Here is a 26384-nt window from a genome sequence, read left to right as displayed (position 1 = left end):
TCTGGTAATTATCTTTAAGGCCATATGCGGTCAGGGCCCAGTGTACCTGAGAGACTGCCTCCCTGCCTATGCCCCTCAAATAGCTTTATGCCCCGCTGCCACCAACCGGCTAATGATCCCTGTCCCTAAAGAAGCCCGCCTGCCCTCAATCAGTACCAGAGCCTTCTCTGTCCTGGTGCCCACCTGGTGGAACGAGCTCCCAAAGGAAATCAGGGCCCTGATGGAGCTAAAACAGTTCTGCCGGGCCTGCAAAAGGAAGCTCTTCCACCAGGCATTTGATTGAGACCCGGTGACCAGCAACATCTACAGGGCCCCTACTCCCTCCCTCCCAGAAATCCATCCATGTGTTCTGCTCTGGACCTGTTTGCATCATTATACTCTGTTGCCTCTGTTATAGCTTAATGTTAATATTATTATGAAAAACTAAGTTCCATGTACTGTTTTCTGAGTTTTATGTAAACAGCCCTGAACCTCAAGGGAGGGCAGTATACAAATGAATGAATGAATGAATGAATGAATGAATGAATGAATGAATGAATGAATGAATGAATGAATGCCTGCGTACACACACACACACACATACATACACAAACAACCAAACAAACTGACAGACAGACAGACAGACACCCAATGTCTGACTGTAAGGCCACAAAGCACTTGGTGCTGGGCTTATCAACTTCCCCTCACTCCATAGGGCCTTACTGCTCTATGACTTTACTGTCCTTCATATAGATACAGGCAAAGTTATGGATGTAGCTCAGCCATTTTGCATTTTATTCCAGATAAATCTCAAGGGCTGCCAATGGCTGTGTCATGCTGCGATTCACATCCAAAGACAGAGTGTGTTTCTCAGTGCCATTTGGATCCAGGAGTAATTCCCATTGACAAAAACATTGGGACTTTTGCACTTGGCTTGGTCCTGAGTCCCTGCAGAGAAATAGAACTGCAGAGTCACAGAGCATTTTGAAAGTTTGTACCTTGGTGGATGAGGCACAGATCAGACTCACAGCACTTTTGAGGTTTAAAAGACAGTAATCCTTACTGAGAAAGATTATTTACAAATATCATATTCATCTGCTTCAGTCTCCTTTCTGAAGCAGAATACAAAAGCTTAATATTACAAAAGTAACACATTACAAGCCTCTGTGGCTAGGCTGCAGGCAGGTTACATCGCAGACAGCAGATGGAGAGAGCTGAAAGCCTTAATGGGTGCTGCTCACTTGCTTCTGCAAAGGCACATGGGTTCTTCTTCCTGAAGAAGGAAGAAGTGGGTGATTGTCAGCTCAAGGAAATTGAGCTCTCAGACCACGTCCTGGGATTTTCTCACTGGCGATGGCTGCAATCCCAGCACTGACCACCTGGCACCACTAGTGAGCATACAGTTGCAGCATAGCTACTTAAACAGCTTAACAACAGCCATTCAAGGCTGAGTTCACTTGATTATTGCAATTCCAACAAAAAGGGATTTCTGTCAGTGGAGCATGATTTGTTCCTTCCCCTCCCTGCTTAACTCCAAAATTAGAGTTGATTGTGGTGAACCTTATCCCATGCTCAGATCACTATGCTCTAATGGCATAACTCAAAGTGCCGTCCCCTCCCTGTATAGGCAGAAGGTGTATTTTAGCCTGCCCACAGAGACTTTTTTAACTGCTTGTTTCAATTGCTAATGTATTATTTGCAAGCCTATATGTTGTCAACTGCCCTGAGCAGGTATCCGGGAGGGGCAGTCATACAAATCTAGTCTAGATACAAACAAACAAACAAACAAACGAATGAATGAATAAAACACTGCCCCTGGAGGACAGAGAACCAAAAGAACAGCTTGAAGGGAGAGTCAGAGGTGTGCAGCAGGAGGAGGAAATGTTTCATTTGCAGAAATCCTCCACTGGGTACAACTCATATTTTCTGACCCAAAAGGTTAACTTCCCCTATTCAAGAAGTGAGGAAGCTCACTCTGTGTGCCTGTTCGCTGGTGTGTCAAAGAAGTCTGATCTATGTTCAGAGGCAGACTATTGTTATATGGCATGCAACTCTCAGGCTTAACTATTGTTATCATGTACAGATTGTATCAGGTGCTTGACTATAGGAAGCCAGCCTCTAAAACCTCATTTTACTTATCTCATCAGAAATCAGAGCATAATCCTAGCCTCATTTTTAAAAATCCTGGGAGGACAGATTGGCGTGGAGATATACTGTACATGCTTACTGCTTGCACTCCACAGCAGTCATTCTCAACAGGGGCCATATTGTCCCCTGGGGGCCCCCGGGCACATTTGAAGGGGGCCACAAATTTAAAAAGGTGATAAAGGAAGCTCAAAGTGTTGGGGGGGGGCTCTAGCAACTGAACTAATGAAATGCACTAAAAATTGAAGAGGCCTGTCCCGTTATTATGCTACCACATACTTTAAAAGAAATCTATGTTCTTAAAGGAAAGGCAGCATAGACGCTAGTACATTATAAGTAGATCTTCAAAGAGACCAGTTACAGTAGAGAATCTCCTACATCCCCCATTTCTTTTCATAAGCTTATGGCAAAATGTCAGGGAGGGATGCTATGCTTTGGAGTTGAAATCTGTGTTTAGCAGGTCTCTTTGACAGCTGCATGAAATTCGAGAAAGAAAGATATAATTGTGTTGAGAATTAACCATTGTATAAAAATATTTTTTTGGATGTGAAACATAACTAAACTTGTTTTTGAGATGACAAAAACTGTGTGTATTAATTATTATCTGGCCTTTAAGAACAACAGTTGCTTTGTGTATCGCTCTCTCAAACAGGTTTTGTCTGTTGTTTTCCATATATTGTTGAATTTCCTGTATATATAAGACCAAGTACCTTGAGTATAGTTTTTTCATTCTTAGTTTGGGCTTTTTTTTTTTTTTGCCTAGCTCATCGACTAAGTAGCCAGCCTACAACAGGGAGCCTGCTGGAACCTGAGAAGATCTCCTAAAAGGACTATGGGCAAAAAAAAGGTTAATAATAGCTGCTCTTGTGTCTGCCTTTGTGAACATTTTGATGGCAGAGATGTGCATGTAACTCCTTGGCATATTCTAAATTATTTTGTCATCACTCATAAAGGGAAAGGGTAGTTCTGATCTCTTTTCGCAATCAGAGTGCGCAAATGGATCGCAGTTCTCCAGGGCACCTTAATATTTCAGGTCATCAGCATCTTCTCACACTCTTTGTCCTGAAGACTCCAGTTTGGTTCCTTTCCATCCATTAACACACACTGGCATCTAGTGGCGACTTGGGGGTTTATCAGTCCATTCTAGCAAAACTTCCAGGCTTTGATCTTGGGATGCCTCGAGATATCTCAGTTCAGCCACCAAGATCTTGACACTTTTCCATCATCCTTTAAAAATATTAGCACTGTAATACCAACTTTACAGTTCATTAAGATTCATCCCGACCATTGAAATTAAGGAACTTATCCAATACCCGGATGCGTCACTCTGGACTGCATCAGTAGACCTCAGCTGCAAGCTGGTATTCCGTAGAGGCATTTTTATAATGCAAATCGATTCTTACTCAGAACCCAGAGACCAACGTACCATATTTGAAGCAGAGCTGAATAGAATGCTCAGTGCTGTTCCTATGTAAAGTTCACTTTGTAGGATAATCTAGGATGGTGGAGGGGGGGTGATCACTGTTGTTGGAAGTCCAATCTTACTTCCAACATACTCAGAAGTGACATAGTTTAATTGCAGCTGGTGTTACTGCATTTGCTGGCTAGCCCCCCTCCCACTGCTGAGTCTCCCACTAACCCTAGCTCAGAGAGAGATGGTTTAGGTTTTCATGCTCCAGGACATGCTCAGAGAGCTTTTATTTGCCAGTTTCCTAAACCCAGAAATTTGGTGTGAAATTGTAATATACGCAATACCTCGTCTTGTTCATCATTACTTTCAAGCAAGTGTCACAATGAAAAACGATTTGAAATCTCCTGGCAGAAGTCTCAAGCAACCATAAGTTTAGCCCAACTGTATGGATTTCCAGCAGCTACCAGCACGAATCAGGTTTCCAGGCTTAATCTGATCCAGCAACACCTTTAAGACCAACAAAGATTTATTCAAGGCGTGAGCTTTTGAGTGCAAGCATTCTTTCTCAGACTTTCACGTTTGCACTCAAAAGCTCACGCCTTGAATAAATCTTTGTTGGTCTTACTGGACTCTGATTTATTGCGCTACTTCAGACAAACACGGCTACCCATTTGAACCTGATCCAGCAAGGCATTGTTCATCAGTATTTACACAGAAAGCTCTCTGTTGTGCCTGTAAATCTGCCGAGGACCAAGCTTGAGGTCTGAGGCAGGATCCTAGCCAGCATAACATTGACCAATGCGCTGCTAGATCCTGTCTGTGGGATCCAGTCAGTTTAAAGTGAAACTGACCAATAGCATAAACTGGCAGGAAGATCCTTTGTGTGGCTTTTGTGTGGGGTTGTTTGGGGGTTCTTTAGTTCAGTTCTTAGTTCTGCTTGTACTATGCGGGGGTCTTAATAAAGAGCTCAGATCACTTCTAGTGTCCATGCCCACCTCTGAACCCACAGATTTAACACTCTCCTTCCTGCTTTTCTGAATACACAAAGCTGCCATAATCTGAATCAGACCCTTGGCCCATCCAAGTCAGTAGTGTCTACTCAGACTGGCAGCAGATCTCCATGGTCAGGGAGAATTTTTTCACATCACCCTAGTACCTAATCCTGGAGATTGCAGGGACTGAACAAGATACCTTCTGCATGCCAAGCAGATGCTCTATCCACAACCCCTGCTGTCTCCTGCTTTAAAAATCCCTTCCGAGTGGAGATATGTATGCATCCTCCAGGATGATGTTGCACGGTTCACCTACAATGCTGTTGAAAAACAAACAAAGACACGTGTTCATAAGCTGGCTTCTCCCTCCAACCAACAGACACCATTCTTCCTATGGGAAACTTTGATCTTTATTCTTCTACTGCGCGTTGCATGGATGTTTTGACCATCAACTCCTCAAATTTCATTCATCTTCTCATTGCCTTTTCAATACCTTTCAGTAAGTGCCAAGGCTCTAATTGTAAATTTAGCCAATCCCAGGCTCCTCTGCCAATAGCACTGCAGCAAGAGAACAGGATCTTGGCACAGAGAACAGGATCATTGGATTCCACCAGGCAAAGAATGCAGGTCTGGGATTCCCCCCCCCCTCTTTTTTTAGTTTTAATTTCTGATTATGAACTTCGCCATGCTCTGATATATAGCTGCTTTGTCTTAAAGCTATATTCATTTGTGAGATAAATGCATTAAACATATCCCTAGCCAAGAATGACGCAGGTCTCAGTAGCTCCACATTACTAAGAGAGCTGGAACAGGAGAATATAAACGTCTTTTCTCCATGCCTCATCCAAATGTCTATTACTGATTCTGACTGATACCAAGTGGGGTTGTAAGAATGGGACGAGGGGCCCTTTGCAATTAGCTCTGTTGGAAGAACAGGGTTGCAAGCCAGAGACACAGACACAGCACAAGTAGATCCCCCACCCCCACCCCCAGCATGCTCAGCCTCATCAAGAGGAAATTCTGAGCCATTAAAATACAATAAAAGAGAAATTAAAGGTAATCGCTCTGTAAATTATAACTAATGGAAACATCAATTGTGATTTTTTATGATCAGCCTGAATGGTACCCAGAACAGGGAATGAGTGCTGCAGGAGAGACGCAAACAAGTGAAAAAGCAGAGACACTTCCTAATCAGGCCTGCTGTGAATCGCTAGCCTCCTGGTGCGTAATGGCCTGCATGAGCAAAGAAGCCTCTGCCAGCAGCCAGGCATGCAAGCACATTTACAAATGTTCCCATGGTGGGGTATCTTTAATTGGACCTATAAAAGATGGGACCTCTGAGTATATGGGGGGGAAAACAGTGGAGAACACAGGGAGCTATAGATGCCCTAAGTACTTGAAATGCTATTTAATAATCATGTCCAGGAAATACAGAGTGATCATCAGTTTCCCCCACCTAAAAAGGGAAATTAGACATAGGGATTGCCAGGTCCCTCCTGGCCACTGGCATGGGTTGGGGGGACAGTGTTGCGAGATCCAGGTTGGAAAACCCCCGGAGATTTGGGGATGGGGCCTGGAGAGGACAGGCACCTCAGTGGGGCACAATGCCACAAAGCCCACCCTCCAAAAGAACCGTTTTCTTCAAGGAGACTTACCTCTGTAGTCTGGAGCTGTAATTCTGGGGAATCCCCAGGTCCCTAAGGAGGTGGTGAGCTCCCCCTCACTGGCAGTCTTCAAGGAAAGGTTAAAAAGGTAAAGGTATCCCCTGTGCAAGCACCGGGTTATGTCTGACCCTTGGGGTAACACCCTCCAGCGTTTTCATGGCAGACGCAATACGGGGTGGTTTGCCAGTGCCTTCCCCAGTCATTACCATTTACCCCCCAGCAAGCTGGGTACTCATTTTACCGACCTCGGAAGGATGGAAGGCTGAGTCAACCTTGAGCCGGCTGCTGGGATTGAACTCCCAGCCTCATGGGCAAAGCTGTCAGACAGCATTTCTGCTGCCTTACCAAAGGTTGGATACACACTTTTCTTGGATGCTTTAGGCTGATCCTGCGTTGAGCAGGGGGTTGGACTAGATGGCCTGTGTGGCCCCTTCCAACTCTATGATTCTGTGATTCTATGATACCTATCCAAACATCAGGAACTCAGGTGGCCAGGGGAGATCCCACTTTACCAATAGAAAAATACAAAACTAAAGGCCCAGCACCAGAGCTCTTTTGGGGGATGAAAACCAGGATGCTCCAGGATGTTTCAAAAACTTATCTGATTTCACAGGGGAAAATGGTTTTAGAGAAATTATAGGTTGACCTGAACTAACCACAGTCTCTCTCACAGCCTAACCTGTCCCACAGTGTTGAGTACAAAGACAGGCAGATAGATCAATAGATGGATTTTGCACATTGACTTGAAGGCAGATGTTAGCCCAGATGTTTCCCAGCATAGGAATGAGTTTGTATTAAGAAATCATTGGAGGAGGGGAGGAAGAAGCTGGCTATATGCCTGATTCTAAGTTTCTTTCTGGTACTGTGACAGCAAATTAAGGCTCAGCATTTTTGAAAACTTTTGAGTTGCTGAGCCAGCAAATGAGTGGTTAGGATAATGCACATCAACTCCTGTGCCAACACAACACCTGTTGAACTGCACTGCTGCAGCAAGCTGGCCCAGGAAAACACAATTGTAAAGCAGCAGGGACCAGTGTTCCTGGGTCAGCAGCAGCCACTAACGGCACACATCATCACAACAGGACCAAAAAATGTGACACAGTTCAGAACTGAGGGAGGCAATTCCTCTACAGACAATCCCGAAAACATTTTGGCCACACGTCCATATACACCAGCAGGAGTCTTCTGTGACTTGAGTGGGTCCACACGGCTGCCAGCTCAATCTCCCTCCCTCTCTGCCTACCTTCTTGGGACCAACTTTCTGTGATGTGTGCATATCACCTTTCATTAAGGAAACTCTCTCTAAATGTCACTGCACCATCCTGTTTCAGGGAGTTATAAATGTTTTTGAGAGACAAGCAGCCATTACACCTTTCCTTACCTTCTCTCAGGAATATTTGCATATACCAGCACACCTCAGAGTAAAACGATTGCTCTGCATCTGTTAAAAATAGCAAATGGTACAGAACAATTATGGCCACAGAGAGACATGCAACAAGCAACACATCTGTTTCCGGAAACACAGTTGAATACCAATGCTATGGAAATCAGAAGCATTTTTCCATGGTATGTTCTTGGAGTAAACAATAAACCCTGTTCAGATTTCAAGAATTTGGTGGAGCCCTAGTATTTGTACAGTTTTTAAAGATTCCTTGAAGGCTCTTGTTATCAGTATCCATGGGCCTTTTGGGGAAAGAAGAATTAAAAAAAAATAAATAAAACCCTCTAGTTCTCCATATCCATACCCACGCTTTGGTGAACATCTAGTAAACTAGGTCATAGGATACAGCTAAAAAGATCTGAAGGAGAGGTGAGGCAGAGTTGCTGAAACAGCTGGGGGAAGCAAGGATCCCAAGATGAAGTGCCAAAATCACGTTATGCTATCGTCATGTAATACTAGTACTATGCTTGTACTATGCTTCTGCCGGTGAGTTCCCTTCCCAGAGGCTTCCAGGCTGCAGCCTTTCCAGGTGCTGGCGGGAGGGAGAGGCCATCCGCATAATTCTTCCACCCCACCTCCTAATCTAGCACCTGTTGTATTCCTGAATGCAATGGGCTTGGCCCCTAGTAGATATATAAAGCCATATATGCAACAGAATGGTGCTTCCCTCCACACCCTTTAGTAATCAAAGGCCTAGGAATGGAGGATTCCAATAGCTGTTCAGAATCAGGCCACTCTAAATAGTAGTGCTGTCCTGACTTCTAAATAAGACAACTGAATTTCATCTGCAAGCCTAATCCTTTGATAAGGTTGCCAACTCCAGCATGGAAAATTCCTGGAGATTTAGGGGCACAGCCTGAGGATGGCAGAGTTTGGCAAGGGGAAGGAGCTCAGCAGGGATACGACACTATAGGGCCCACCCCCCTAAATGGACTTTTTCTCCTGGAGAATCTGTCTCTGTAGGCTGGAGACCTATTGTAATTCTAGGAGAACTCTAGCCCCCACCTAGAAGCTGGCAACTCTATTCTCTGGCTAAGCTACTGTAGTTCCCATGAATATCCCTACTGCTCAGCATTACTGCTTAGGAAGAAAGAGGACTGAGTGCTGGAAAGCAAGCTGTGTGGCACAAGATGCCAAAAGTGAGCCTGGGCATAAAACGTAGGGCTTGAGGGAAGAATGAGATGAGGACAGGGGAGCTGAGCAGGCGCTGGCACAAAGGATCAAGGCAGAGTGCTAATGCTGGGAGGCGAGAGGAAGGACTGCTGGGCAGTCATAGAGGGTGAGTGGGCAAGCAAGTGAAAAGCTAAGGACTGGGCCCGGGAGGGAGACAGACTATCAGAAGCACAACGTTCAGAGAGGGGGAAAGAGGAACTGGGGGAAACTTTAAAGCAGGCCTAAAAGAGGAAGGTCTTTGAAGGATAAAAAATGGAAAACAAGGGAAGTGTAGAAGGCAAATGGATGGTCAGCTGGGGAGTCACCTTTTATTATGACCAGCTAACATGACACTAGCTGTGTGCAAGTTTTAGGCTCTCCAGAACGCTTCCCTCAGGGTGGATATTTAGAAACCAAATAGTGAGAGGGGGTTCAATGTATTGATTTGAACCCAGGTGGAAATTCTGTATGCTTCCCATGATGGCTGACAACCAGGACTGTACAAGAGATGCATCGGCTGCTGAGCATTCAGCGTTATTGTAGTTATGCCAGGGCATGTCATTAGATTTGTCATCAAGCCCATGCATACTGATAGGAGCGAGATGCCCTTTTAGTGCGTAAGTAGAAGCTGACTCTCTGGAAAACTGCCACTGGCTAGCAGGAGGGATTTCTCAGCATCCCCCAGGAAGGGAATCAAGGAAGTCGAGACCCACCATTTTGTTGTTGAACAAGCTACAGAACAGAAGGGTCTCCCAGGAGCTGTAATTCCTTGTTCTCCGTTAAACAGCTTTGTTTAATAGGCTTGCAACAACAACAAAAAAGGTAGATTTTAGTGAGTTGTAAACATCTCCCCCAGGTACCGAGCCATAATTACTACTGCTCACTGGCAATCTGTCTTTTAAACATGTCACTCCATAGATTATTTCTGGTGACGACAAGCTCAGGTTTTCAGCCTTGAGCAGCTACTCGATCCACAGCTGGGCCTGGGAGCACAGACAGTACAGCTTGCCAGCCCCCTGTGGAGAGAACCTGCAGCTTTCCCTAGTTGACAAAGGTCTGGCAAAAATGCTGCTGTTGGGGAAGGTTTAGCTTTGGGGCTAAACTATACTGCTCCAATAGGGCTGAAGAATGTAGCAGCCCAGATTGTAATGAGGGTAACAGGCTACCCTGGTGCTCCTCCAGTGCCCATGGTCCTTCCTCCCTAAGCCAGCACACTGCAGTATGATGCTTTTCAATGCCTCATGCTCAACATATTTTAGAGATTCTCCTTGCCCAAGCTGGGCTCTAAAACTGGAAGTGAGCCCAGATAGCAGCAAAATGGCCTCTGGGGAGGGGAGGTTAATTAGTGAAAGTTGGCAGCCGTGAGGAAGTTAAGCTCCCTGTGGTTGCCAATGCTCCTCTGAGGAAGGGCCCCTCCCATTTGGTTCTCCTTGTAGAAGCCTTACATACTCAAGAAGCTGGTGTTGCCATGCCAGCCCAGATCTTAAGAATGTGACCAATAGCCCCTTGAAGAAGCTTATGAGGAGACATAATGACCAAGTCCCACAAGTAAGTTTTGGCAGGCACAAAGATCAACCCTGGACACAGATGAGATATTCTAGCCAAGGTTGTATCCACACTATATGGCTTAGCTATGGAGAGTGAGTATCCTCATAAATACCTTTCCTCTTAAATACCATGAACCATTTGCAGTTTTGCATCACCAGAACATGTAACATTAGATTCACTGTTTAGGGCTAGATAAAATCTATACACCTAATTTTATGGGCATCAAGAAATGTGATGGTTTTGAAAGATCAGTCATCCATGTACTGATGCTTTAAAGAAACAAAACCTGAGGCTGGGGATTTTTCAATTCTGCCTGACTGATTTTTCAGTTCTGCCCTATTCACTAGGAAGCATATAAAAAACTGCTTAATGGCCATGATATTATGACAAGTTTGCAGCAGGACAGAGTGTCAGGCCCTGTGGATTAGGATACAAATATTTGCTCAGCCTGGATGGTCATGGGTTAGTCACTATCTCTAGCATACTCTACCCCCGCAGGGCTCCCATGGAGAAAGCATATGTGCTCCATGTACTCCGCCTCCATCTTCTGAAAGCGTGGGCTAGAAATGCTGCACATTATCATCAGTGACCTCTACTGAATTTCTAAAAATTCTTACAAACTTTGTGAATTATCCAGTTTTCTGTATTTAATGCTTTTTATATCAGCCATTGACTGCAGAACATCCAATCCAAATGCCTTAACATCAGCTGAATATACCCTCATCCCCCCCCAAACCTCCCTGATCACACACCCCTTGTCTGGAATTGGATTTCAGTTAAAATTATTGCTCGCTTTATTAGGACACCTGACAACTCCCCGATTTATGACAACACTATTTGGAGGGTCTGGGGGTTTTCTCTTTGCTCTTTCATCCAAAATCCTTCTATAATTACACTATTGGAGGCTTTTCTGCAGAAAGCAATCGATAAAAAGGGAAACCAAAATACTTCTGTTTTGCAGAGATTACATTTGAAAAATCATTCTGTCTCTGCTTTTAATTTTCTCTTTTGCCCGAAGCTGAGAAACTGAGATCAAAAGCTAAATAGGGGAACAGAGTGGGCAGGCTCTTTGATGTGGGACCTCTCAGCAAAAACTGAACATCAGTGATCAATCAAAGTTGGGGCAGAAGGAAGTTGCAACTGAATGATTAGATGGGCTCATAATGGCTTTTCTGCCCACCAGTTTGAAGGTGGGGCATATATACCAAAGCCAAAGTGTACTGATCAAAATTTACACTACGGGTTTTTGAAATCCACATTTATTTTCATGGGCCTTGCTTCTGCACTGTATGAAGAGCGTTGTCAAGCCTACAAGTATTCTGGAAAGAGTCATAAAAAGTCTAATAGTAGGAGAAATTGAAAGTACTTAGAACCCACTATCCAAAAGAGGAATGTTCTACATCTGACTTGGAATTGTGGCCCATGAGTTTAGCCTGGGAGGGGACAACTAAACAGTGATTGGCTGATGCTTGTCAATCATTTTAAAAATGCCACGGGATAACCACACACCTGCACTGAAAACAGGGCAAGCGATCCATCAAGGAGTGAAGTAGAAGGGGTGTAGTAAAAACAAAGCAGGAAAAAAATACTGAGGTCTATGAGTCATGTTTTATTTTTATTTTTAAAAACTAGGAAAGGCAGCAAAATGGTTCAACAGAAGTGGCTGAAAGCAGTCAGAAGAGGACAAAGCCGGAATGTTACTGACTATGACTGGCTTTGCAAAGAGCAGCCCAGAGGCCTCTTGAGGACTAGCTTTGAGTTCCGTGCCCATTTCATGCAACCAGGCAACAGAAGATGGCCTACTGACATAGCAATACTTTGCCATCAACTGGACCCTACAAGGACAAAGGGCAGAACCTGGAGCGTCTGGCGGGAGGAAGACAAGGTCATCAAGCAGCAAACTAACTGGGCCTGACTCATGAACTGTCAAAGTTTATTGGGGCATGTGGTTGCAGCCTATGTCTCCAACTATGTTGCAGCAACCCGATCGAGCACCAGAGTAGGAAGCACAAATGAGAGGACTGTCTGGACAGGAAATCATTTTGCCAGGTTGATTTAAATGTTTAAACCAATACATAAATAATAGTCAATTATTGCTCAGTCATTTAAACTTAATATTTTAGAAGAAGAAGAGTTGGTTCTGATATGCCGCTTTTCTCTACCTGAAGGAGTCTCAAAGTGGCTTAATTTGCCTTCCCTTTCCTCTCCCCACAACAGACACCCTGTGGGGTAGGTGAGGCTGAGAGAGCCCTGATATTACTGCTCGGTCAGAACAGCTTTATCAGTGCTGTGGCAAGCCCAAGGTCACCCAGCTGGCTGCGTGTGAAAGACGAGCGGGGAATCAAACCTGGCTCGCCAGATTAGCAGCTGGTGCTCCTGACTACCATATATCAAGCTTCACATTCCTATGTTGAAAGAGTTTCTCAAAGACCTATTTTATATGGATGGATGTTCCAGACAGGTCCAGTGTCTTGTTCCATACCAGTGGCTTGCTTCTCCTCTAGGTGGAGATACAGCACCTAGTAATCTGGGACTGAAATGGTTCATTTTTGCTTGGCATGCATATCTTTGTTGGGACTCAGTTTTCCCTCTAGACTTTTTGTTGCTGGATGAGATAGTTTCAGTGCTTTCCTCTTGGTGATTTATACGGTGCCATCCTTAAATAAAGCAGGCTTTCATTTGCAGCCAACTGCGATAAAAAGGGCCTTTTTAATCTCCTCACCTTGGGGACTAAAGCAGTACTCCAGTAATTACTTTTGGAATATATGGCCATTGCTTTAATTGCTCAGACCTGTTGCCCGGATCTGATGTAATATAGTGAAGACATCAGTCAGTTTATCTCTTTCTGGTTTTTCTCCATTAAGAGGTATGAAAGTAGACAGCCCACAAGAGGACAAACAAGAGGGCCAAAAAGATCAGCTGTGGGGATGCTAACTAATTATAGTACCTTTTAGTTGATCAACTTTAAATGCTTAATCAATGTAAACAGTTTACCAGAAAATCCCTCTGTGGAGCTTCATCAGGGTTTCCATCGAATGCATATGGCCCATGTTCACGTTTCCTTTTTAGTTTGGTCTACCATCTATTGAAGAGCCTCTTGTGGCGCAGAGTGGTAAGGCAGCCGTCTGAAAACTTTGCCCATGAGGTTGGGAGTTCAATCCCAGCAGCCGGCTCAAGGTTAACTCAGCCTTCCATCCTTCCGAGGTCGGTAAAATGAGTACCCAGCTTGCTGGGGGGTAAACGGTAATGACTGGGGAAGGCACTGGCAAACCACCCCGTATTGAGTCTGCCATGAAAACGCTAGAGGGCGTCCCCCCAAGGGTCAGACATGACTCGGTGCTTGCACAGGGGATACCTTTACCTTTTACCATCTATTGAAGAGTTTCAGAAAAGTATTAGCAAGCTCCTGCACATATCCAAAGAACTCTTGCTACAGCCCTCACATCAGTGACTAACAGCCCCATCCAATCTCTGGTTGCTGAAATAGGAAAGAGTACGGATTTTGCTCCTCTATTTTCAATCTGTCTTAATGTCTATCTCTTTTTTTTTACAAGCCCACAGAAGGAAACTATGCAGTTAAGTAATCAATACAGGTGTATCTATCATATTTTTTATTCCACCTCTTCTCCACAAAGTTGCAAAGAGGTTCTGTGGTTCTCCTCTTTTACGTTTTGCCAACCTGGAGATCTTCCAGAATTACAACTACAGAGATCACTTCCCCTGAAGAAAACAGTTGCTTTAGAGCAGGGGTAGTCAAACTGCGGCCCTCCAGATGTCCATGAACTACAATTCCCATGAGCCCCTGCCAGCATTCGCTGGCAGGGGCTCATGGGAATTGTAGTTCATGGACATCTGGAGGGCCGCAGTTTGACTACCCCTGCTTTAGAGGGTGGCCTCCATGGCATTATATCCCACTGAGGTCCCCCATCCTCAAACTCATCCTTCCTCAGGCTCCATCCCCAAATCTCCAAAAATTTCACAACCCAGAGTTGGTATTCCCACCTCTCCTCCATTTCATCCTCACAAGAAACCTATGAAGTAGTCACAAAAAGAGACTGATTCGGAATTCATGGCAAGTTCCCAGTGACTCATTCCCACCCTTGACCTGATAACAGCAAACTCACATTAGTGGGATCCATCACACCAGCCACCAAACCCGATGAGGCCACCTGCAGCCTTAAACAATGTTTCCTAGTTAGCTCCAGCCAGAAACAACAAGGCTATGTGAAATCAAACGGCATTAGTATCACTGGAAGCAGCAGCTCTGCTAGTCAACATCTACAACCCACAGTGGTAGGGAAAGTTCCCTCACGATGCAAGTGAAGAATCTTGAGGGGCTCCCACAATCCTCATTCTCCATCATAGAGCTCAACATGGTCTCTCTTAGGGGCTTTGCAAACCCCAAGTCCTTGGTCAACAATGGGACAGACTCAGTGATCTTCTAAGCAGTTACATCAGTGGTTCTCAGCCTTCCTAATGCTGCGACCCTTTAATACAGTTCCTCATGTTGTGGTGACCCCCAACCATAAAATTATGCAAGTGTTCTTTCACAGAAATTAAACCGAAACTGACCAATGGTGTAAAGATCCATTGTTCATGGTTATATATATATATTTTTTTTCTCCAGGGTTTCTCAGTTCAGTTCTGCCTCTTGTCCCACCATGCCGATCTCACTCTTTTCCACTGCTCCAGACAAATGAATGCTCTATCTCAATCTACCCCGCAAGGTGCCCCCCCCGGCCAAGCAGCTTGCCCTGCTGCAACCCCTGTGAAAGGGTCATTCAACTCCCTAATGGGTCCTGACCCCCAGATTGAGAACCACTGAGTTACATCCTTCTAAGACTACTGACTTTAAAAATGCTGTATGACCTAAATGGTAAAGGTGACCCGGGACCACAAATCAGGTCTGTAAAGGAAACACACAATAGCAAGCATGCAACTTTCTGCAACTTTCTGACCTGCCTGGCTGACAATTTCATTTATCAAATGGTAGATGAACCCACAAGAGGTTCAGCCATACTGGACTTAATACTGACCAACAGGTAAGAGTTGGTGGATGAGGTGAAGGAGGTGGGGACCCTAGGGGGAAGTGACCATGTCCTCATAGAATTCCTTTTGAGATGGGGAGCCAAGGAAGCTTGTAGCCAGACACGGATGTTGGATTTTCGTAGGGCAAACTTTAATAAACTCAGAGACATGATGAGTGTCATACCATCGACGAGAATGCTGGAAGGGAAGGGAGCATGTGAAGGGTGGGCGCTACTCAAACAAGAGCTATTGCATGCTCAATCAGTGACTATCCCAGAAAGACGAAAACACTGCAGGAGCTCTAAGAAGCCTATTTGGATGAACAGAGAACTTCAAGAGGAACTAAGAAAGAAAAGGAAAATGTTCGGGAAATGGAGGGAAGGACAGAGCTCTAAAGAAGAGTACCTACAGGTTACTAGGCACTGTAGATCAATCATCAGAAAGGCCAAAGCTGAGAGTGAGCTAAGATTGGCCAGGGGAGCTCATTGTAACAAGAAAAGATTTTTCAGTTATGTGAGGAGCAAACGTAAAGTAAAGGAGGCAATAGGCCCACTGTTGGGTGCAGATGGACAAACTCTAACGGAAGATGCAGAGAAAGCAGAAAGGCTTAGTGCCTATTTTACATCTGTTTTTCCCACATGTCAAAGTGTTTAGGCACATCTAGAGATGGCCGTAGCCAAAGGATAGTGTCTGGGTGGCAGGTTAACATGGATAGAGAGGTTGTCGAAAGGCATTTAGCTGCACTGGATGAGTTCAAATCCCCTGGTCCGGATGAAATGCACCCGAGAGTACTCAAAGAACTTTCCAGAGAACTTGCACAGCCCTTGTCCATCATCTTCGGAACCTCTTTAAGGACTGGAGATGTCCCAGAGGACTGGAAGAGAGCAAATGTTATTCCGATCTTCAAAAAAGGGTGGAAGGATGACCCGGGAAACTACAGACCAGTGAGTCTGACCTCTGTTGTGGGGAAGATAATGGAGCAGATATTAAAGGGAGTGATCTGCAAACATCTGGAGGACAATTTGGTGATCCAAGGAAGTCAGCATGGATTTGTCTCCAACAGGTCCTGCCAGACCAACCTAGTTTCCTTTTTTGACCAAGTAACAGGTTTGCTGGATCGGGGAAATTAGGTTGATGTCATTTACTTGGATTTTAATAAAGCTTTTGACAAGGTTCCCCATGATGTTCCGATAGATAACTTGAAGGACTGCAATCTGGATTTTCAGATAGTTAGGTAGATAGGGAATTGATTAGAGAACCGCACTCAAAGAGTTGTTGTCAATGGTGTTTCATCAGACTGGAGAGAGGTGAGTAGCGGGGTACCTCAGGGCTCGGTGCTCGGCCCGGTACTTTTTAACATATTTATTAATGATCTAGATGAGGGGGTGGAGGACTACTCATCAAGTTTGCAGATGACACCAAATTGGGAGGACTGGCAAATACTCCGGAAGATAGAGACAGAGTTCAACGAGATCTGAACACAATGGAAAAATGGGCAAATGAGAACAAGATGCAATTTAATAAAGATAAGTGTAAAGTTCTGCATCTGGGTCAGAAAAATGAAAAGCATGCCTACTGGATGGGGGATACGCTTCTAGGTGACACTGTGTGTGAACGAGACCTTGGGGTACTTATGGATTGTAAACTAAACATGAACAGGCAGTGTGATGCAGCGGTAAAAAAGGCAAATGCCATTTTGGGCTGTATCAACAGAGGCATCACATCAAAATCACAAGATGTCATAGTCCCATTGTATACGGCACTGGTCAGACCACACCTGGAGTACTGTGTGCAGTTCTGGAGGCCTCACTTCAAGAAGGACGTCGATAAAATTGAAAGGGTACAGAGGAGAGCGACGAAGATGATCTGGGCCCAAGGGACCAAGCCCTATGAAGATAGGTTGAGGGACTTGGAAATGTTCAGCCTGGAGAAAAGGAGGTTGAGAGGGGACATGATAGCCCTCTTTAAGTATTTGAAAGGTTGTCACTTGGAGGAGGGCAGGATGCTGTTTCTGTTGGCTGCAGAGGAGAGGACACACAGTAATGGGTTTAAACTTCAAATACAACGATATAGGCTAGATATCAGGAAAAAAAATTTCACAGTCAGAGTAGTTCAGCAGTGGAATAGGCTGCCTAAGGAGGTGGTGAGCTCCCCCTCACTGGCAGTCTTCAAGCAAATGTTGGATACACACTTTTCTTGGATGCTTTAGGATGCTTAGGGCTGATCCTGCGTTGAGCAGGGGGTTGGACTAGATGGCCTGTATGGCCCCTTCCAACTCTATCATTCTATGATTCTCTGGGAATAATAACAGTATATCAAACAAATGTCAAATTTTTATACTGGAAAAGAGAAGGAATGAATAAGGGAGAAGAAGAAAGGAGAGATAGAGGGAAGTGAGCAGAGGACAGGCAGGGCAAAGTATGCTTCACAGCAAGGGGCAGGGAGATCATCGACAGGTGTGGTGTCAACAGGACCATCACCCTCATCTGCAGTCAACTGGGATGCATTTTTACCCAGCACCCTTAGAAGCCAAGCTCTGTAGTCTGCTGCTCTCCTGCTGGGATAGGAGCATGCCCAGGTTGGCTTGAGCGCATTCCAGTAGCCATAATACTCCAGGGCATTCCAGGAAAGGGATTCATTATATTGTAAGGTGACCAGATTTTAACATTGGTAAAGCGGGACATCATTGACCGGGAGGAGGGGTTCTTGATTAAAAATTTGGTCTACATTGAGGAACAAAAAGTTTCATAGAACGCATAGAATGCAAAAATAGTATTGCAATATATATATATTTAAATTTCAACATAAGTGCAATTTGCCAGGTACCCCCAGATGTCCCTCCAAAAGTGGGACAATCCGGTCACCTTATTCTATTGCCCACTCAACAGTGCATTCTAGGATGAATGTTATGACCACATGGAAGGTCAGTGAAATGTCCACACTGCTTCACTTCCTATTGAGAAGTCAGTTCATTTGTACTAGAAGCAGGGATCTGAAGCCTGTGCTGTACAACAGAGCTATGGACTCACATGGAGTCCCCCTTGTGTCAGGATCTGCTTGTTCCTGCCATGAATTGACATGAGTTTCTCCATGTTTGTTTGCTTTGCTCTTTCTATTCTGTTCCTGGGGCCCTATGTAACCCAAGGCCCATATATTATGCTTGCATGCCCAAAACTGAAACTATGTTGCTGCATCCTGTTATCTCAGGGAGCTGTGAATTATTTGTCTTTTGAACGTGCCGGCTAGGTCTGCCTTTTGTAACCATAACATCTTATCTTGTCCGGAGGCGACCAAGGACCTGCGAGAATTAACACTATGGTTTATGGCACCTGGTGCCTCCTCTCCCCCTCCCCTGGGAACTTTCAAGTTTTAGGCGGGAGAACACTATTGATAAGGGGAGGCAAATCTGGCCTCAGGCAGATTTGACTTTCTTAGCTTAGGTGTATGAAGTAACTTCTCAATAAATGCTTTATTTATTAAAGAAGCTTGTTGTGAGTTCTTGCAACGCTTGACATTAAGTCAAATCTCACAACACCTTTCGCCTGCCAACATGCAGGACGAAGGCAACAACTATGGTGAGCAGGACGAGGACTTGTATGGGGACTACACGCAGGACGAGCTGGCCGCATCGGGCTCTTTCGGCTCGGGGATGGCGAGAGTCCTGAGTGAAGCTACCCCGGGACCCTCGGAGTTCCTGGAGAGACACATCACCGAGTGCAGGCGGTTATCCAAGTACGACCACCTGACCGGGGATGAGCTGTGGTCCGACAAACTGCCCGTGGGGGTGCCAGACCGGGGAACGGCAGCAACCCTGGAGGTGCAGGAGCTGCAGCAGCGAATCAGCCGGGTGACCGACTGGCTACACTCGGTGTCGGGAGAGCTGGCACTGGAGTCGCAGCGCGAGGCGAGGCGCCTCTTGCGGGAGCTGCAAGCGGACGCCCGAGGGCCAAGTGGTCGGCGGTCAGGGGTGCATTCGACCCTGCGAGAGCAGATGGCGGTGGCCGAAGGCACCACGGCTGGGACCGGAATCGCGATCCTGGCAGCGGCGGGAGCAGCGGCTCACTCTTCAGATGAAGAGGACGACTACGGTGACCTGGGGGGTGCGGCAGCCGGAAGGAGAGGAGAACCCCCGGTGGGGACCCGAGGAGAGGACCAGGCCGGGGCCGGAGGAGCTGGAGCAGCCCAGATGGTGGTGGCGGCCGGCGCAGCGGCGGCGGCCGACGCAGTGGCGGCGGCCGGCGCAGCAGGGGTCGAGGCCGCGGCCGGAGCGGCTGCGGGAGTGGGACGTGGGGTGCGCCCGCGTCCCCGAGGGGCAAGGCAGCTGGGGGATTGGGCCCCTGGCAGATTGCCACCGCAGCGCCGTGGAGTGGAAATGCGGAGCACCTATAAATTCAAGGCCCGTTTCTCTGGGGACTCGGCGGCTTTCCCGGGGTTCCTGGTCCACCTCCAAGCCTACATGATGGACATGGGCTTTACCTTCCAGGATGACGCCGAACGTATTCGGTTCGTGGGAGAGTGCCTGGAGGGTGAAGCTGCAAAGCGGTTCATGGATCTCTATCGCTACAATCCGAGGGAGGTGAGAAATTACGACCACTTTGTGAGAACCATGCACCTGATGTACGTGGACCCGTTTGAGAGGGAGACAGAGGAAAAGCAGCTCAAGGCGCTCAAGCAACGTTCGAAGTCGGTGGCCGAGTACTCCCGGGAGTTCCGAAAATTGTCAGCTGCGGTACCGGAGTGGACGGAGCCACAGAGGGTGAATGCTTTCGTGGAGGGGCTCTCTGGAAACTTGGCTCGCAAATGCCTCCATCTGGACGACCCAGCGACCGTGATGGGCTGGGTGCACCTGGCAGGGGAGATGGAGAGCCGTCTACTACGAGCGGCTGATCTCGACGGTGGGAAGGAAAAGGCAAGTGTAAAGACCTCTACACCCAAGAAAACCAAGCCGAAGACCAAAGTGGATTCTAACGAGCGGGCTCGCCGACGCGAAAAAGGGTTGTGCCTGGGCTGTGGCCAAGCTGGGCATTTCCTAGCCCAGTGCTCAACAAAAGCGGGGGGAGCAAACCCTACTGAGGCCAAACCGGCGGGGGGTGCCCCAGCTCAGGGGTCGGCAGCGAAGAAACCGGCTCCCAAAAAGGCCATCCGGTCCCTCCTGGCCCCGGCGGGGGTGGCGTCTGCTGCGGCGGAGTCTAGCAACAGTGGCCCGGAGGAGGGCTCAAACTCCAGCGAGCCGTCGGGAAACAAAGACGACCTGCTGTGAAGACGCCCCGCCAGCAGGTCCAAGGCAGGGGCAGACGTTCGGTGAGTGATTCCCCCTTGGTTCTTTTGCCGGCCACCCTCACAGAACCCAACTCGGGGAAACAGTTGGGGGTGCGCTGCATTGTGGACTCGGGCTGCACCAAAACACTGGTGAGCCCAACGTTGGCCGAGACTCTAGGGGTGGGGCAGGTGCCTTTGAGGAATCCACTACCCATCACCTAGCTAGACGGGGAGTGTGCCCCGGGGGGGGGGGAAGCAACAGTAAAAATGCTCCCCATCGATCTGGACATTGATAAGTATTGGGAGCAGATCCAGCCCCTGGTGGCCCTCCGGTCTGCCTTCCCTTGTGTACTGGGTCTGGATTGGCTGCAAGAGCACGACCCCACGGTGAAGTGGAAGAAAGGGACTGTGAAATTTTCTTCTCCGGGGTGCAAGCAGCACCAATGGCACCAGCCGTGTCAGGAAGGGCAGGCCGTGGCCGCACTGGCAGGAGCTGGGGTGCTAGCGCTCCCGAAGGAGTATCAAGGGTTTGAGGAGGTGTTTGCAGAAGCGGAGTGTAATCAGCTGCCCCCCCATCGCAAGACAGATTGCGCGATTGAACTGAAAAAGCCACTCCCCAAAGCCAAATTGTACTCTATGAGTCCACGGGAGATGAAGGAACTCAGGGAGTTCTTGGATAAAAACTTGGCCAGAGGTTTCATTCGGCCGGCCACCTCCCCCCTGGCGGCTCCAGTCCTTTTTGTAAAAAAGAAGGACGGTTCCCTACGCCTATGCACGGATTACCGAGGGCTGAACGCTGTTTCTACCTGCAACGCCTATCCCTTGCCACTCATCAAAGACTTGTTGGGGCATCTGGGAAGGGCAAAGATCTTCACGAAATTAGATCTGAGAGAAGCCTACTACCGGGTCCGCATAAAGAAGGGGCACGAATACTTGACGGCTTTCAACATCCCCCTGGGCCAATTTGAGTACACCATCATGCCGTTCGGCCTCGCCGGCGCTCTGGGCGTGTTCATGAATATGATTAACGAAATTATGCATGATTTGCTGTACCAGGGGGTGTTGGTGTACATTGATGACATTTTGGTGTATTCGGACAAGCCCGCGGAGCACGTGAAGCTGGTCCGAGAGGTGCTTAGCCGGCTGCGAAAGCACCAACTGTTTGCCAAACTGTCCAAGTGAGAATTCCACCGGGATTCGGTGGAGTTCCTGGGTTTCAGAGTTTCTAAGGCAGGGATCGAAATGGACCCGGGGAAAGTGAAGGATCTATTGGCATGGGAACCGCCCAAAACGCGTAAACAACTCCAGAGTTTCTTGGGGTTCCCCAATTTTTACAGAACCTTTATTCCGAATTTTGCCAAGGTAGCCCTTCCCTTAACGGACTTACTAAAAACCAAGGAGGGTGAGAAGGCGGCTACACGACCCGGCGCCCCGCTTAGGTGGTCGCCGCTCTGCCAGGGAGCTTTCGAAAGACTGAAGCAACTCTTCACGTCTGAGCCGGTGCTAGCCCATGCTGACCCGGCCAAACAATTTACGGTGCAAGTAGACTCTTCGGATGTGGCCATGGGGGCCGTGATCCTCCAGGAGGGGGGGGGGATGGAAAGCTGCACCCCATTGCCTACCTGTCCAAGAAGTTTTCGGGGCCTAAACGCAACTGGGCGATTTGGGAGAAAGAGGCGGCGGCTGTAAAACTGGCGCTCGCTACGTGGAGGCATTGGTTGGAAGGATCTGCGGTCCCATTTGTGGTTTGGACGGATCATAAAAACTTGCAAGCGCTCAAGCAGCCCCGCTCTCTGTCCGCCAAGCAAATGCGGTGGGCGGAGTTTTTCTCCCGGTTCAACTTTTCCCTTAAGCATCTGCCCGGGAAACTGAACGTTTTGGCGGACGCCCTTTCGCGCCTGCCGCAGTACAACAGCAAGCGAGACCCATTGGTGGACACGGTGTTCACGCCCGCCCAGCTGGGGTTGCCCGCAATGACGCGCAGCATGACGAAAGGGGGCAGCCTCGTTCCCGGGGGGTGGGTCCAGAAGGAGGTCCTTCAGGATGCTGAATTCGTCACCCTGCGCCCCACCCTGGTCGACAAGGGGGGCTTGTTTTTCAAAGACGATCGCCTGTACGTCCCCGTCGTGGCGCGGGGGGACGTTTTAAAATTGTGCCACGATTCTAAGGCCACGGGGCACTTTGGCTTTGTGAAGACTCTACACTTGGTTAGAAGGCACTACTGGTGGCTGTCCCTGCGGGGGGATGTGGAAAAATATGTGCAAGGGTGCCTCACCTGCCTCGCCTCCAAACCACTGGGGGGAAAGAAACGGGGGTTGCTGCAGCCTTTGCCCACCCCCTCCTGCCCATGGTCTGACGTGTCTATGGACTTCATAACGGATCTCCCTGTGAGTCAGGGCAAAAGTGTGATCTGGGTGGTGGTGGACGCTTTTTCCAAGCAAGCCCATTTTGTCCCCTGTGGGGGATTGCCTTCGGCGGCCAAACTAGACTCCCTGTTCATCACCCTCGTTTTTAGACTACATGGTATCCCTAGGAAATTGCTCTCGGATCGGTCCTAGACACCTTGGTCCTAGACTGGTTCTGTGTTATGGGGCTCTGGGAAACTGTTGCAAGGCCTGTGGTGTGCCTTTCATTTGTCTATTCCTATAGTCTGATACTGCTCAGTCGTATGTAAGGTCTGGATTCTAGTTTTGTTACATCGTCCTTTATTTTGCCTCTGATATGACTATAGCTTGCCAGGCAGCCAAAAGACAAATTACACACCATAAATCACCTTTGAGGTGGTCATTCCATTTTCTTCTCCACAGCAGGATCTCATTTGCATTCTATTTCAGTGCTCTCTGCAACTGAACCCCCAGAAGGTCCGGGTTCCTTCCTGTGAACTTGCTGTTGTGAGTTTCCACTGTATGTGGCTAATTTCTTACCCTTGCAAAAAACAAAAAAACAAAAAAACCTCTCCCAGATTCCTATTGTTTAGGCTTTATTCCCTCAAACAGATTAAATTGGGAAAGTTAAGTATAATTTGAATGGTTTATTCTAGTCACAAAGTCTGGGTTTCCTTCGTACAAACTTGTTTTTGTTTAGGTACCAAGTTCCTTGGAGCCTTGTTCATACTTCTCTAAACAGTTTCAGAATGGCAACAGCAGTTCCCTTTTTTAGATTTCCACTCACCCTGTGGTCAGCTGTAATCCTTCAACAGAATGGCATTTGGCTCAGAACCTTTTCAACTTCCTTCTTAGTCTGGAGACACTTATCCAAAATACAGCCTTTTCATTGAAAAGTGTTAGCACTTACGCTTGAGCAACACCACAGCAGGCATGCTAATTCAAATTTCATTTTTTTTAATTTAAAAGGACTGTGCTGACAGCAACTCATTCTGGATTTTGTGCAGGTCATTGTGATTTATGGTATTTAATTTCCCCATATATTTGCACAGCTTCCTGTCTTCCGCTACACCCTGTCAGATGTTTATCTCCTTCTGCCTACCTTTTTTAAAATTTGAAACATCCATCTGGCAATTGCCATGATTGGAGAGTTTGCAATACTGAAGTCGTTAATGGCCTGACAGCTTTATCGATTTCCTCTCCACCACCACCTAACGAAAGAAATATACAAGCCGATAGGCTGGCCTCTTGTCCCTTATTCTCAGAAGGGCTGGTACACTTCTCTGTAGCTAATGTTCCCTTTCTCCATTACATTTTGATAGATTGGGAAATGCCATCTTTGTGCAACTGAAGATAGATGCTTCTCTGGTCCAAAATCACATGCAGGTATATCCTCATTACTTTTGCTATAGCAGATAAGGCTTGGGGAGTTCAGAGGTTTGAAAATCTGGAAGACAAGAGGTATTTTCACAGTCCTCTTTGGAACCTTTTCTATTTTAGATTAAAGCATTTTAAGGTTCTATCTTAATTTAAAAGATTAGAAGAAATGGTATTCCCTTTTCCTTCAGTAATTTTCTAATCAAAATTCCCCTGATGTAATGGCACAAGAACGGTGCTTCTGGATGGCATCATTTTGAGGTAGTAGGTTCAACTATTCAGGTACCTTTCCTTCTCTATAACAATCCCACGTTGATTCCTATTAGTCCAAATGAGATGTCAAGGGATTAATGGGGTCAAGATAGGTAGTACAATACTTAAGGAGGATTGATAGACAACTGCTTCACAAAAAACTGTACAACCATATGTCTTTTTTCTCAAAAGCTGCTTTCTGCATTTCTGATTTAATACTAAATTGGGCAAATAGAATCACAGGGAGCTACTGTTTTGATGTCACCAGAGGCACATTTTTTTACTGAAAGGAAATAAAGCTCAGTGTAGGAGAAACTAGGCACCTGGTCATGTGCAAACTATTATGCACCTTCTCACTTGGACATGTGTCATGTATTCAGCAGCTTTTTCTGAGCAAAATACATCTTAAGGCCTTGTTTCACGAAAGATGGCTTATAGGGCTGCCCCCTGGTTTTTGTGCCCTCCATCAATATACTGTCACAGGAATCTCTGATCACAGACTCAGCCTACTTAACTTCCCCTGGGCATCAACATCCCAGAAGGGACACTAGTAGCTGGGTGACAGTAGGATTTTTTTTCTGTTTGGTGCCTCAGATTGGATGCAGCACAAGGGCTTTTTCCACATGGCACTCATATGACACTGGTGCTGATCACCACTTCCATACAACGTTGGCACCGGTCCACCCCCATCCTGGCCTGATTTAGGTCCTCCATTGCCCGCAGCAAGGGAGCACAGATATTTCCGCATTCAGTTTTTTTAAAGACGGGTGTCAACATGGCCTACCCCATCACATGTCCGTGTGGAAAGGGAAGAGACAGGCCTTCCAGGTCTGGCTCCTCCCCCTCTTACGACATCACAGAAGGGACAAAAAATGCCCAGTCGGCTCCAAGGCACTTTAAAGTGGCACAGAACCACCTGGGGCATTTTTTTATTGTCATGATCCCCTCCCCCCTCATCAAAATATTTTTTTTGTGTAAACCCTGCTGCTGCAAAGCGCGTCAAAACCTTTCTGCCCCAGCTGCTTCGTGTGGAGGCAGAAATCCAGGGCAGACTGGGTTCGGTGGGGAAAATCTTCCCCCATGAGGACTGAGGAAATGGTGAAGCTTATTGCCCCATCGCAAGGAACTGGTCATGGCCTGGCGCAGCCGCCATTGTTCGGAAAAGGTCTTGGATGGCCTAAGAGCACACTCTTCCTGTGTTCAGGCCACAGCTCAGATGTGAAACAAGTCTTGTTTGTTTTAATCCTGTCACTGTTCCTGCTCCTGGTAGTTCAATAAATAAGTAGTAAAAGTTGCATTGTTCAAGAAAAAGATTGCTCATAGCAATCATCAACTTCCTCTTATCCTGCTGGAAGCTCTTTGTAACTAGGGAGCTGTCAAAGAAGGGCTACCTGACATCAGAGAATGTCAGCCAGTGCTGGCTTCAACTGATCTTAATACCATTAAAAGAATTATGTCCCCATCCATCACCTATAGGCATGGGTTTTTCACAGTTATAAATAACGGAATGACATGCAGGTAACATAAATGGCCTGCTTTCTACACAGAACTGTACAACTGTGTTTAGTTTTGCTGTGGATTTCTTTAAAATCACATTTTTCCATGTCTTAAAAAAACTATAATCAAAGTGCCCTCTTGTGTTGTACTGGTATAATTGCATAAAGAGTAAGCATTATGGAATACAGTTTATTCTAAAGGCAATGAGGAGTGGATACCAGCGCAGATAAATAAGTCAAGGAATCAGTAGAGTAT

The 26384-nt window shown here is 46.8% G+C and overlaps 1 long non-coding RNA gene across 2 annotated transcripts in view; it reads right to left on the bottom strand.

Annotated features, from left to right (window-relative positions):
• Nucleotides 1–352: 352 nt before the first annotated feature.
• Nucleotides 353–26384, bottom strand: part of LOC143833018 (uncharacterized) — a 28013-nt gene continuing 1981 nt past the window's right edge. For both annotated transcript variants that reach the window (XR_013229497.1, XR_013229498.1), the window contains exons 2-4: nt 7573–7632; nt 4727–4847; nt 353–1252 (exon numbers count right to left, since the gene is read on the bottom strand). This is a non-coding gene — a long non-coding RNA (uncharacterized LOC143833018). The remainder of the gene's footprint in view (nt 1253–4726; nt 4848–7572; nt 7633–26384) is intronic.

This window comes from Paroedura picta, chromosome 3 (genome assembly GCF_049243985.1).
Source record: "Paroedura picta isolate Pp20150507F chromosome 3, Ppicta_v3.0, whole genome shotgun sequence".
Lineage (NCBI taxonomy): Eukaryota > Metazoa > Chordata > Lepidosauria > Squamata > Gekkonidae > Paroedura > Paroedura picta.
This window is presented reverse-complemented; position numbering and strand designations above follow the sequence as displayed.